This window comes from Rattus norvegicus, chromosome 5 (assembly GCF_036323735.1).
Source record: "Rattus norvegicus strain BN/NHsdMcwi chromosome 5, GRCr8, whole genome shotgun sequence".
In the NCBI taxonomy this organism is placed as follows: Eukaryota; Metazoa; Chordata; class Mammalia; order Rodentia; family Muridae; genus Rattus; species Rattus norvegicus.
In genome coordinates, this window is record NC_086023.1 from 88,459,965 (window position 1) to 88,473,410 (window position 13,446).

Sequence of the window (13,446 nt, forward strand, 5' to 3'; positions counted from 1 at the left end):
TCTGGACTCAAGTCTGCGACGATCACCTAAGGGATCTCTTAACCCCTAGAAGATCTGGAGTTATTATTTACTGTCATAGTTGCTGATAAGGAAGTGTGGCCCACATTGACTCATATATATGAGTTCTTAGGAAGTGGAATTAATAAGTATGGCCTTATTGCAAGAGGTGTGTCACAGCGGGTTGTCTTTTGGGTTCTAATTTTAGTATATGTGTTGCTGAAGCGAGCACGTCTTTTGGGTTCCAAATGCTCAAGCCAGTTCCATGTCTTGTTCACTCTTCCTCCTGCCTTGGATCTGGATGATGAAGTCTCTGCTACTTCTCCAGTGCTGTGTCTGACTCCATGTTGCTATGTTTCCTGACATGATGACAATGAACTAAACCTATGAAAATGTAAGCAAATTCCAACTAAATCTTTTTCTTTATAAGAATTGCCATAGTCATGCTCTCTCTTTACAGCAATAGAATCCCTCACTGAGATATTATAATGGAATCTAATGGGTAAACTTCAGAGACACTTTTAAACATCTCACAACAGGCAGAACAACTCCCCTCAACAAAGAAGCATGAGGCTCGAAATGCCCGTGGTTCAAAGGTAAAAGATACATTGGTCTAGCTGAAGTCTCGAATGATCTTTTGTACCCATGCTGTTCCACTGGTGCATGCAAGATCCAGATCAATGGCAGAGTCCGTTCCTGACTGCTCAGTGCCAGAGCAGCCTTAGATAACGTTGCTCTTCTTGGGCCTAAAAATACTGGGAAGGCCCAGAGAACTCCTGAGCAAGGAAGAGCTGTGTTATCTTGAGCTTAAAGAAGACCATCCCAGCTGCTGATGGTGGAAAGGCAAGAAGCAGGGAAGAAAGTCCGTGGTGACAACACAGGATAGTGAGAGGGCACAAGAACATGGAACTTGGACCTACTTAAAGGCAACTCACCAGGATATGATTAGGAAGAATTCTGACTACCAAGCTCAGGATGAAAAATAATGTGAGTACCGGGGGCTATTCCTTTTGATACATAACCCATTTCTGTCTGTCTTCCATAGCTTTAATGCCAATGTCTCCAAACACCATACGTCAGGCAGCCCCAACATTGCTATGTGGCACACCTGCCAGAGGCATGAAAAAAGAACTGGGTTTCTATTAGGCTGAAACCTTTGAGCCAACATAATCCTTTCTCTTTACAAATTAGTTATTGTATTGGGTTTGACTGCTGTGATAAAATACTATAACTAAAAATAACTTGGGATGTAAAAGGTTTATCTCACCTTACAGCTCATAGTCCATCATCGAGGAAAGTTATAGCAGGAATTCAAGGCAGAGAGCATAGAATGCTGCCTATTGTCTTGCTCCCAATGGTTTGCTCAGATTATATATATATATATATATATATATATATATATATATATATCCCATAACCAGCTGCCTAGGGGTTGCACCACCCACAATGGGCCTCCCACACCAATCACTAATTAAGAGAATGCTTCCATATGCCACCTACCATGGGCTTCTACATCAATCATAAATTAAGAAAATACCCCCACAGACTCACTGGTAGACCAGTCTTATTGGGGTGGGGGGCATTTCCTCAGTTAAGATTCTCTCTTCCCAAATATGTCTAGATTTCAGACAAGTTGACAAATACAAACCTGCACAGTTATCTTAAGTACTTGGTGACAGAGATAAAAATGTATTAATACAATATTTTTTCTTCTTTAATTTCTATTTTCCGATAACTATCTCTATATTTATCATGTGACAATGTGTTTCTAATAAAGGGGATAATATGGACAAAGTTACCATGAAGAAAAACCCTAAGCCCATTGTCAAGCCTGTCAGATATGGGTGGTGGGGGTGACTACAATCCAAATTGTATATGTAAGAAGACAGGAGCAGACTGTCTAGCCCATTTTATTAGTACTGATCTATTGATTTTGGTTTGACCATTCCCAACATTCAGTGGTGGTGGTGATGGAATCCAGAGCAATTTCAAGCTGAACAAGTGGAAGCTAAGTGAGCAGACCACATCACTATCTCCAGCTCTTTAATAGAATTGTTCTATGCTTGTGGAGAAGAAGCAGGGAGGCGCCCACAGGGTTACATGGCATGAGTAGACACAATGGAGGGCATATCTCAACTCAGTAAAATAACAGTCTAACAATAAGCACCCCATCACTGGCAAGTTCCAAGTTCAAGCATGATACCCTTCAGCTAGGGAAACAATGGATGAAGGTCAGCAGGTAGGAGATTAGACTTGACCCCCCTCAAGAACACATCCTGCCCTGCAAGTAGAGAATGCAAGCAAGACATGCTGGTCTCTTTATATTGGCTGTTATAAAGTCCAAATGGATTTCTCTAACAACTCTTAGTGTACCTGCAGCACAGGCAGAAAAACATTAACCCAACAGTCCTGACCACATCACTTATTAAAAAACACTCCCTACAGGGCAGGGAAAATCTTCCAGACATTTTTTTTTGAAATGTATCAACGATTTGCTTGCAGCCGCTGACAGAACTTCAATAAATGCTCACTCAATGTGAGGCTGTTTTCTTTCTCATTCTTCTAATGAGCACTTTCTCCTTTCCCACCCACGCAAACACCCCCATGTTCCTGCCCTCTATGCAGGTAGGATATGGAGAGAAAAGATCAGATACGTTAAAAATTATGGTCCAGGACCAGTCATATATCTAGAAATGAGTCATGAACTTCCAAAAGGTTACTAAAGCAGGCACTCTCCAACTGCAGCCTCTCTCCTAGGCTCCTAGAACCTAGTACCTGTGAAATATTTCCTTGGTGATACCCCAAGGGCATCTAAGATTCAGCATGTCCTTTATGTTAATATCCTTCTCTACTGACATGTTCTCCTGCACCGGAGTTCTAAGTTTCAGAAACCATCATTCAAGCCATACATTTTTCATTCTGTCCTTCAAAGTTCCTTTGACTCTTTCCTCTTCTTGACTATTCAGCATCCCATCTCTGTTTTAGTTTAGACAACCCAGAGGAGAATCCAGAGACTAAGATGGAAATATAAGCATTGTATCTGGGAAACAGTGGAAATCCAGGGTGAAACAGGAAGGGAGAGAAGGAAATATCACTCAAGAGTGCATTTATCAAGCTACATGGAATATGTGTAGTGGAGTTAAATTCCTCTTGGAAACCTTCTCAGACAAAGAGATTAAAAACACTGCTGACACTGGAATATAAGGTAAGAAGGGGGACTTAAGGAAGGATGTACCAGACATCAATGGAGTTGGCTACATCAAGTCCTGTAGAATCAAAAGTTTAAGTAGCCCTCTGAGATTCTAGATGTTTCCAATGGTAGCTTCCTCCATCTCTGTCCAAGCTGCTACCTGTCTTTTGTAATTTTCTCTATTTCTGTGACTCCAATCTGCCATGCTGTGTCTTATCTCTAAACCACAACCTGTAAGAAGCAGTGGTATCTGGGTCACAGAAAAAGCACCAGAAGTGGAGCTTAGTCCTCTCTAGGTTCATGACTTTAGACAAAACACTTATTATTTGCTTTCTTTTCAAGTAAAAAACAGGCATGGAAATGGTCCCTACTGAAATGAAATTGTCATTGGAGGTAGATGGAGGGAAGGAAATGGGTGGGAGAAGGGGTGAGGAGGGGAATGGGTATGAGGATCAGGGGTGGTGAGAGAAAGGAAGAAAGAGTTGGTAGTGAGGGGGTTGGGGATTTAGCTCAGTGGTAGAGCGCTTGCCTAGCAAGCACAAGGCCCTGGGTTCGGTCCCCAGCTCCAAAAAAAAGAAAAAAAAAAGAGTTGGTAGTGAGAAGAGCTGTTGGTGGGGAGAAGCATTTCTAGGATTTCTGGAATTCTGGGCCTAAGGAAGGTCCAGGAGTCTATGGGGTTGTCCCTAGCTGAGACTTCTATTATTGGGGGACGTAGAGACTGAAATAGTTACCTCTTGTAAGCAAGTGGGACTTCTAGTGAAAGGACAAGGATATCAACCCACTCACAAAACCTTCAACCCAAAATTTGTCCTGCCTGAAAGATGTGCCGGGAGGAAGAAGGAGCAAAGATTGAGGGAATGGCCAACCAATGACTAGTCCAACCTGAGACCCATCCCATGTGACAGAGCCAATCCCTGACACATTTGGAGACTTGAAGCAATGGAGGGGACAGAATTGAACTGCCTGGAGGGGTTAAGGACACCAAAAGAAGACCTACAGAGTCAACTAACCTGTGCTCATGAGGACTCACAGAGGTTGAGTTTATTCCGTAGTTTATTCATTATGGGTGTTGAACTCAAATGTCCATTCAGGAGCTGGACCTAGGGCTCACATTTGTAGCGGGTCTGCAGTTTGGTCTTCACGTTGGTTCCCTAATAATTAGAACCAGGGGCTGTCTTCAACTCTGTTGTCCTCCACTAGATCTCCTTCCTCTAACTGAACAGCTTGAATGGGCCTTAGTGGGAGAGGATGCACTTAGTCCTACTGTGACTGGATGTTGCATGGCAGGGTCTTTGCCTTCTCTGAAGATAGGGGGCATAATGAGGGAAGGAATTTGTAATGTCGGGAAAGGGAGGAGAAGGGAGAGGGGGATGCAATTGGAGTGCAAAGGGAATAAATAAATAAATAAATAAATAAATTAGAATAAAGTAAATGGTCCTTACATAATAAAATTATTGCAATTATTAAATGAATGTATACATTTAAAGTGCTTAGAATAGCACTTGGCAAATTGTTATTTATTGTGATTTCTATAGCAAATATTTCATTCACTTCTGGGAACTAAATTCTGAATGATTTGCTTTGATAACTGCTGAAAGTTCTATGGAGAACTATTTTGGTGTTCTTGAAGAACAAATCTTCACCAAGGATCATAGATATTGTTGGAACAAGAAGTGACTTCAGTGAAAGCAATCAAAAAAGAGGTTGCTTCCGTAGTTTATTCATTATAGGTGTTGAACTCAAATAATCAAAAACATAGATGCTGACAGTGAAGTCCTCCCCAGCCAAGGGGAATATTCCAGCAAGGTGTAAGCTAAAGGAAAGAGTTCTGTCTCCAGGGTGGCATTTAAAGTCAGTATAGAAAGCCCTCAGAATCAAGCTGACACACAATTAACATTTGTCTCCATTACTAAATCATAGTGTGTCCTTAGAAAGATCACTTTCCCTCTCCGAACCTAGGTATCTCTATTTGTAAATTAAACATAATAAAATTCAAAATTGTTATGAATGTCATTCATATTCATACTATAAATGGGCTTTGAATAAGCTTGATTTCTTTTTTCTCCCCACATACATTATTAGTTTTCTTAGTGCTAAGTTTTGGTTTGTCCATCAACACTGTCTTAGATATTTTAAATGCTCCATTTCAAATCCTTTCCACCCACTTTCCCAGTATAGTCATGGGAATGACATTTGCCTTTCTTAGGATACAGCTTGACACCTCCCATCTCTGACACCACCTCTCTCTGCATTTGAACATATGACCTCATGAGAATTTTCTCATGAACAACTAAGCTTTAGTTTGTTTCACAGAGATTCCAGTGTTTTTTAAGATGAAGGGATTGGACTACAGTTCTTCTCTAAGTGACTCAGATGTAATTTAATGAGGGAATACTTTTCTTTAGGTAGAATTTTGAGGTATATACTTGGATATTCACTCCATGTGAAGGAAAAAAAAGATTGCTAAAGTATCACTACACAGAGATTTGTGGACAATGGCAAAAGTCTTGTATGGCTGTTCAGTATCTCCAAGAACTATCAGAGATTAGACACAAGGGAATGAAAGGAAGAAGAACTTGAATGGATTATTGTACATGCAAAGTCATTCAAGCAACAGCTTTTAACAGCTAGACAGGATGATCCAAGTTGTGTATGTCAGCCAACCTCCTTAATCTCCTTACCAGCCTGGGTGCTAAGCAAGAGTCCAGTACATATAGCAGCATGATGCAAGAGTAGAAGTCGTTCATGGGCCCAGTAGCATGAGATCTTCTTATTAAGGACTACCTGAACACTATCAGTAATGAATAGCAAAATTGCCAGCAACAGAACCTAAAATGACTCCTCACAGTAATACCATAAAGACAACAGCCACTACATTGTAGTAAATTTACAACACTGATTATTTTCTTATTGTTTTTACTTGTTTTGTTCTTATGACTTTGTTTGGACTTTTGTTGATGTTTTGTTTTGTTTTGTTTTGGGACAAGACTTCATTTTGTAGTTATGATAGATATCATTATGTAGCCAAAGCTGGTCTTCAACATGTAGTAATCCTGTTTCAGCTTCATGAATGCTGACATTATAGACATGATCTACTCCTCTTCACTCTCACTGGTTTATATTCTTCAAGTTATGTCAATAGTTATCCACACAGAAATAAATACCACTCAAGCTTTAGGTTTAGTACCTCTTCTGCATCACCTTTCTAGTCAGAACCAACAACCATGGACTTAAAGAGTCCTTTCAACCCCAGGCTATTATTACACTACTGCTCTCTTGTATCTCCCGTGTGCAAAGGGTACATTGTTAGATATTTCTTCCTTCATGATCCTGTGAAGCAATACGTTATAAATCTTAAAATCTTAAAATGCTCTCTTACACAAAGTTATCTTGGACTAAGAGATTCATGGTCATTTCACTATGCATACATATCCTCAGGACCTTCCACACTTAAATACTTTAGTAAAAGCTCTGTGGAAGAGCCAACTCTAAGAAAATAATCTCAAATGCTAGGACCCAGTTATAAGGAGGAGATATTGGGTTACTAATAGCTAAAATATGCAAGTCCAAGTAGGGTTGGCCTGTCGTCTTACCTTCATCCCATGACACACGTATGGATGTGTGCTTCCTATGCTTACATTCTGGTTCCTTTAATATGGCAAAAGGAAATATATTCTGCAGGAGGATAAAAGATTGTTGGGAATCATGAACACAGTTAATCAAGTCTTCTGTTTAACTGTGGCAGAATAAAAGCTTCTCTAGTCCATTAGGGGCACACTGTAGCATCATATTTTGGTGTTTTCATGACTCACAGCTACCATGATTCTTGGTAAATAGAAATGCCAATACACCATTTGACAAAAGTGCCTATTTATCATCTAATTTTTCAAAGATATTTGTATTTCTGTATCACTCAAACAAGGTCAATATGGCGAACCATTTGCCAAGGATAAAAAAAAGCTATAATAGTAGCTGACTGAAGGTGCAAAAGATGATGGTGGTGGTGGTGGTGGTGGTGGTGGTGATGATGATGATGGCAATAATGATTGATTAATTGACTGATAATTGACTGAGGTCTGAGAACCATTCTTTGCACCATAAATTGTAAGTTGATCTACAACCCATTTGCTGGAGTACTTTGTAGAGTGCATTACTGTCACACAGATTCTGTAATGGACTAGAGTTAATGTTGAGTACAACAATGTATTCAAGAAATGGATAATGCAAATAATAATGTGTTATAGATTAATTTTGGTGTGCCTTCTTGCCATAGATATTGATATGGCAATAAGCTGCAGCTGGGTGTAGTATGGCTGACTCTCATTCCAGCTATAGTGTCTATCTTATGAACAAAGTACCTGAAAGCCAATTAGCTGTCCTGGTACATGAATATATTTGCTAGAGAAATGGGTAAATACCTTTATAAGGAATTGCTTCAATGGACTATGTTCTCACGATATATCACTTAGACCCTAGAGACCAGGAAACCAATAAACTAATGGCAGTCTCAGGTTAAGAACCTGATAAGGAAGTATTAGTCTAAAACAAAAGTCCTCATATGAGCAGAGAGAGAAAAAAATTCCCTTCTCCTCTTCTTTAGCTACATGGGATGTCAGTTAGGAGTTGAGTGATACTGACCTTCACTAGGAATAAACATCTGCTTCATTCATGCATCTACGCAGTGATATTCAATTCTGCAAACATATTCACACATGCACATAGGAATAGTGCTAGCTATATAATAGGGACCCTGTACCCTAGTCAAACTGATGTTAACCATCAAAATGCACCAACCTGAAAGTGTGAGGAAATTGACAGCCTCCCTACTGAAGGGAAACCAAGAATTTAAATATCTCCCTGTGATGATTCTTTTTATTTTCATTTTTTCTATCTTTATTAAATTGGATATTGCTTATTTACTTTTCAAATGTTATTCCCTTTCCCAGTTTCCATGCCAACATCGCTCTAGCCCCTCCCCCTCCCATTCTATATGAGTGTTCCTCTTCCAATCCTTGCCCCATTACCACCCCCCCCTCAAGAATCGTGTTCACGTGGGGTCCAGGCTTGGCAGGACCAAGGGCTTACACTGGTGCCCTTACTAGGCTATTGTATTGTTACTTATGCAGTTGGAACCCAGGGTCACTCCATGAATAGTCTTTGGGTAATGGCTTAGTCCCTGGAAGCTCTGGTTGGGTGGCATTGTTGTTCATATGGGGTCTCAAGCTCCTTGAGTTCTTTCAGTCCTTTCTCTAATTCCTTCAATGGGGTCCCGTTTTCAGTTCAGTGGTTTGGTGCTGGAATTTGCCTATATATTTGCCATATTCTGGCTGTGTGTCTTGGGAGAGATCTGCATCCTGTTCCTGTCAGCCTCCACTTCTTTGCTTCATCCACCTTATCTAGTCTGATGGCTATATATATATATGGGTCACATGTGGGGCAGGCTCTCAATGGGTGCTCCCTCAGCCTCTGTTCTAAATTTTGCCACCCTATCCCCTCCCAAGTATTCCTGTTCTCCTTTTAAAGAAAGAGTGAAGAATGCACATTTTGGTCATCCTTCTTGAGTTTCATGTTCTGTGCATCTAGAGTAATTGGAGCATTTGGGCTAATATCCACTTATCAATTAGTGCATACCATGTACGTTTTTCTGTGATTGGGTTACCTCATTCCGGATGATATTTTTCAGTTCCATCCATTTGCCTATGAATTTCATAGCCATTGCTTTTGATAGCAGAGTAGTATTCCATTGTGTAGATGTACACATTTTCTGTATCTATTGCTCTGTTGAAGGGCATCTGGGTTTTTTCCAGCTTCTGGCTATTATAAATAACTCTGCGATGAATGTAGTGAAGCTTGTGTCTTTGTTATATGTTGGAGCATCTTTTGGGTATATGCCGAAGAGAGGTATAACTGGATCCTCAGGTAGTACAATGTCCAATTTTCTGAGGAACCTCCAGACTGATTTGCAGAATGGTTGTACCAGTCTGCAATGCCACCAACAATGGAGGAGTGTTCCTCTTTCTCCAGATCCTCGCCAGCATCTGCTGTCACCTGAGTTTTTGATCTTAGCCATTCTGACCACTGTGAGGTGGAATCTCAGGATTGTTTTCATTTGCATTTTCCCGTATTACCCTTGAATATTTATTTCTTTTCTTACTTTCTTTTTTTTTTATTAACTTGAGTGTTTCTTATTTACATTTCGAGTGTTATTCCCTTTCCCGGTTTCCGGGAAAACACCCCCTAATCCCTCCCCTTCCCCTGCTTTATGGGTGTTCCCCTCCCCATCCTCCCCCCATTGCAGCCCTCCCCCCGACAATCACGTTCACTGGGGGTTCAGTCTTAGCAGGACCAAGGGCTTTCCCTTCCACTGGTGATCTTACTAGAATATTCATTGCTACCTATGAGGTCAGAGTCCAGGGTCAGTCCATGTATAGTCCATAGGTAGTGGCTTAGTCCCTGGAGGCTCTGGTTGCTTCGCATTGTTGTTCATAAGGGGTCTCGAGCTCCTTCAAACTCTTCCAGTTCTTTCTCTGATTCCTTCAACGGGGGTCCCGTTCTAAGTTCAGTCGTTTGCTGCTGGCATTCGCCTCTGTATTTGCTGTATTCTGGCTATGTCTCTCAGGAGCGATCTACATCCGGCTCCTGTCGGCCTGCACTTCTTTGCTTCATCCATCTTGTCTAATTGGGTGACTGTATATGTATGGGCCACAGGTGGGGCAGGCTCTGAATGGGTGTTCCTTCTGTGTCTGTTTTAATCTTTGCCTCTCTATTCCATGCAAAGGGTATTCTTGTTCCCCTTTTAAAGAAGGGGTGAAGCATTCTCATTTTGATCATCCATCTTGAGTTTCACTTGTTCTAGGCATCTAGGGTAATTCAAGCATTTGGGCTAATAGCCACTTATCAATGAGTACATACCATGTGTGTTTTTCTGTGATTGGGTTACCTCACTCAGGATGATGTTTTCCAGTTCCAACCATTTGTCTACGAATTTCATGAAGTCATTGTTTTTGATAGCTGAGTAATATTCCATTGTGTAGATGTACCACATTTTCTGTATCCATTCCTCTGTTGAAGGGCATCTGGGTTCTTTCCAGCTTCTGGCTATTATACATAAGGCTGCTATGAACATAGTGGAGCACGTGTCTTTTTATATGTTGGGGCATCTTTTGGGTATATGTCCAAGAGAGCTATAGCTGGATCCTCAGGCAGTTCAATGTCCAATTTTCTGAGGAACCTCCAGACTGATTTCCAGAATGGCTGTACCAGTCTGCAATCCCACCAACAATGGAGGAGTGTTCTCTTTCTCTGCATCCTCGCCAACATTTGCTGTCACCTGAGTTTTTGATGTTAGCCATTCTCACTGGTGTGAGGTGAAATCTCAGGGTTGTTTTGATTTGCATTTCCTTTATGACTAAAGATGTTGAACATTTCTTTAGGTTTTTCTCAGCCATTCGGCATTCCTCAGCTGTGAATTCTTTGTTTAGCTCTGAACCCCATTTTTTAATAGGGTTATTTGTCTCCCTGCGGTCTAACTTCTTGAGTTCTTTGTATATTTTGGATATAAGGCCTCTATCTGTTGTAGGATTGGTAAAGATCTTTTCCCAATCTGTTGGTTGCCGTTTTGTCCTAACCACAGTGTCCTTTGCTTTAAAGAAGCTTTGCAGTTTTATGAGATCCCATTTGTCGATTCTTGATCTTAGAGCATGAGCCATTGGTGTTTTCTTCAGGAAATTTTCTCCAGTGCCCATGTGTTCGAGTTGCTTCCCTAGTTTTTCTAAAATTAGTTTGAGTGTATGTGGTTTGATGTGGAGGTCCTTGATCCACTTGGACTTAAGCTTTGTACAGGGTGATAAGATTAGATTGATCTGCATTCTTCTACATGCTGACCCCCAGTTGAACCAGCACCATTTGCTGAAAATGCTATCTTTTTTCCATTTGGTGGCTTTGGCTCTTTTGTCAAAAATCAAGTGCCCACAGGTGTGTGGGTTCATGTCTGGGTCTTCAATTCTGTTCCATTGGTCTATCTGTCTGTCTCTGTACCAATACCATGCAGTTTTTATCACTATTGTTCTGTAATACTGCTTGAGTTCGGGGATAGTGATTCCCCCTGAAGTCCTTTTATTGTTGAGGATAGTTTTAGCTATCCTGGGTTTTTTGTTATTCCAGATGAATTTGCAAATTGTTCTGTCTAACTCTTTGAAGAATTGGATTGGTATTTTGATGGGAATTGCATTGAATCTGTAGATCGCTTTTGGTAGAATGGCCATTTTTACTATATTAATCCTGCCAATCCATGAGCATGGGAGATCTTTCCATCTTCTGAGGTCTTCTTCAATTTCTTTCTTCAGAGTCTTAAAGTTCTTATTGTACAGATTTTTACTTGCTTGGTTAAAGTCACACCGAGGTACTTTATATTATTTGGGACTATTATGAAGGGTGTCGTTTCCCTAATTTCTTTCTTGGCTTGTTTCTCTTTTGTGTAGAGGAAGGCTACTGATTTATTTGAGTTAATTTTATACCCAGCCACTTTGCTGAAGTTGTGTATCAGCTTTAGTAGTTCTCTGGTGGAACTTTTGGGATCACTTAAATATACTATCATATCATCTGCAAATGGTGATATTTTGACTTCTTCTTTTCCGATCTGTATCCTCTTGACCTCCTTTTGTTGTCTGATTGCTCTGGCTAGAACTTCAAGAACTATATTGAATAAGTAGGGAGAAGGTGGGCAGCCTTGTCTAGTCCCTGATTTTAGTGGGATTGCTTCAAGTTTCTCTCCATTTAGTTTAATGTTAGCAACTAGTTTGCTGTATATGGCTTTTACTATGTTTAGGTATGGGCCTTGAATTCCTATCCTTTCAAGGACTTTTATCATGAAGGGGTGTTGAATTTTGTCAAATGCTTTCTCAGTATCTAATGAAATGATCATGTGGTTTTGTTCTTTTAGTTTGTTTATATAATGGATCACGTTGATGGTTTTCAGTATAATAAACCATCCCTGCATGCCTGGTATGAGGCCAACTTGATCATGGTGGATGATTGTTTTGATGTGTTCTTGGATTCGGTTTGCCAGAATTTTATTGAGTATTTTTGCGTCGATATTCATAAGGGAAATTGGTCTGAAGTTCTCTTTCTTTGTTGCGTCTTTATGTGGTTTAGGTATAAGAGTAACTGTGGCTTCATAGAAGGAATTCAGTAGTGCTCCGTCTGTTTCAATTTTGTGGAATAGTTTGGATAGTATTGGTATGAGGTCTTCTATGAAGGTCTGATAGAATTCTGCACTAAACCCATCTGGACCTGGGCTCTTTTTGGTTTGGAGACCTTTAATGACTGCTTCTATTTCCTTAGGAGTTATGGGGTTGTTTAACTGGTTTATCTGTTCCTGATTTAACTTCGGTACCTGGTATCTGTCTAGGAAATTGTCCATTTCCTGCAGATTTTCAAGTTTTGTTGAATATAGGCTTTTATATTAAGATCTGATGATTTTTTGAATTTCCTCTGTTTCTGTAGTTATGTCTCCCTTTTCATTTCTGATTTTGTTAACTTGGACACACTCTCTGTGTCCTCTCGTTAGTCTGGCTAAGGGTTTATCTATCCTTTTGATTTTCTCAAAGAACCAACTTTTGGTTCTGTTGATTCTTTGTATGGTCCTTTTTCTTTCTACTTGGTTGATTTCAGCTCTGAGTTTGATTATTCCCTGCCTTCAACTCCTCCTGGGTGTATTTGCTTCTTTTTGTTCTAGAGCTTTTAGGTGTGCTGTCAAGCTGCTGACATATGCTCTTTCCTGTTTCTTTCCGCAGGCACTCAGAGCTATGAGTTTTCCTCTTAGCACAGTTTTCATTGTGTCCCATAAGTTTGGGTATGTTGTACCTTCATTTTCATTAAATTCTAAAAAGTCTTTAATTTCTTTCTTTATTTCTTCCTTGACCAGGTTATCATTGAGTAGAGCATTCTTCAATTTCCACGTATATGTGGACATTCTTCCCTTATTGTTATTGAAGACCACCTTTAGGCAGTGGTGGTCTGATAGCACGCATGAGATTATTTCTATCTTTCTGTACCTGTTGAGGCCCGTTTTTTGACCAATTATATGGTCAATTTTGGAGAAAGTACCATGAGGAGCTGAGAAGAAGGTATATCCTTTTGCTTTAGGATAGAATGTTCTATAAATATCTGTTAAGTCCATTTGGTTCATGACTTCTCTTAGTCTGTCTATGTCTCTGTTTAATTTGTTTCCATGATCTGTCCATTGATGAGAGTTTAAA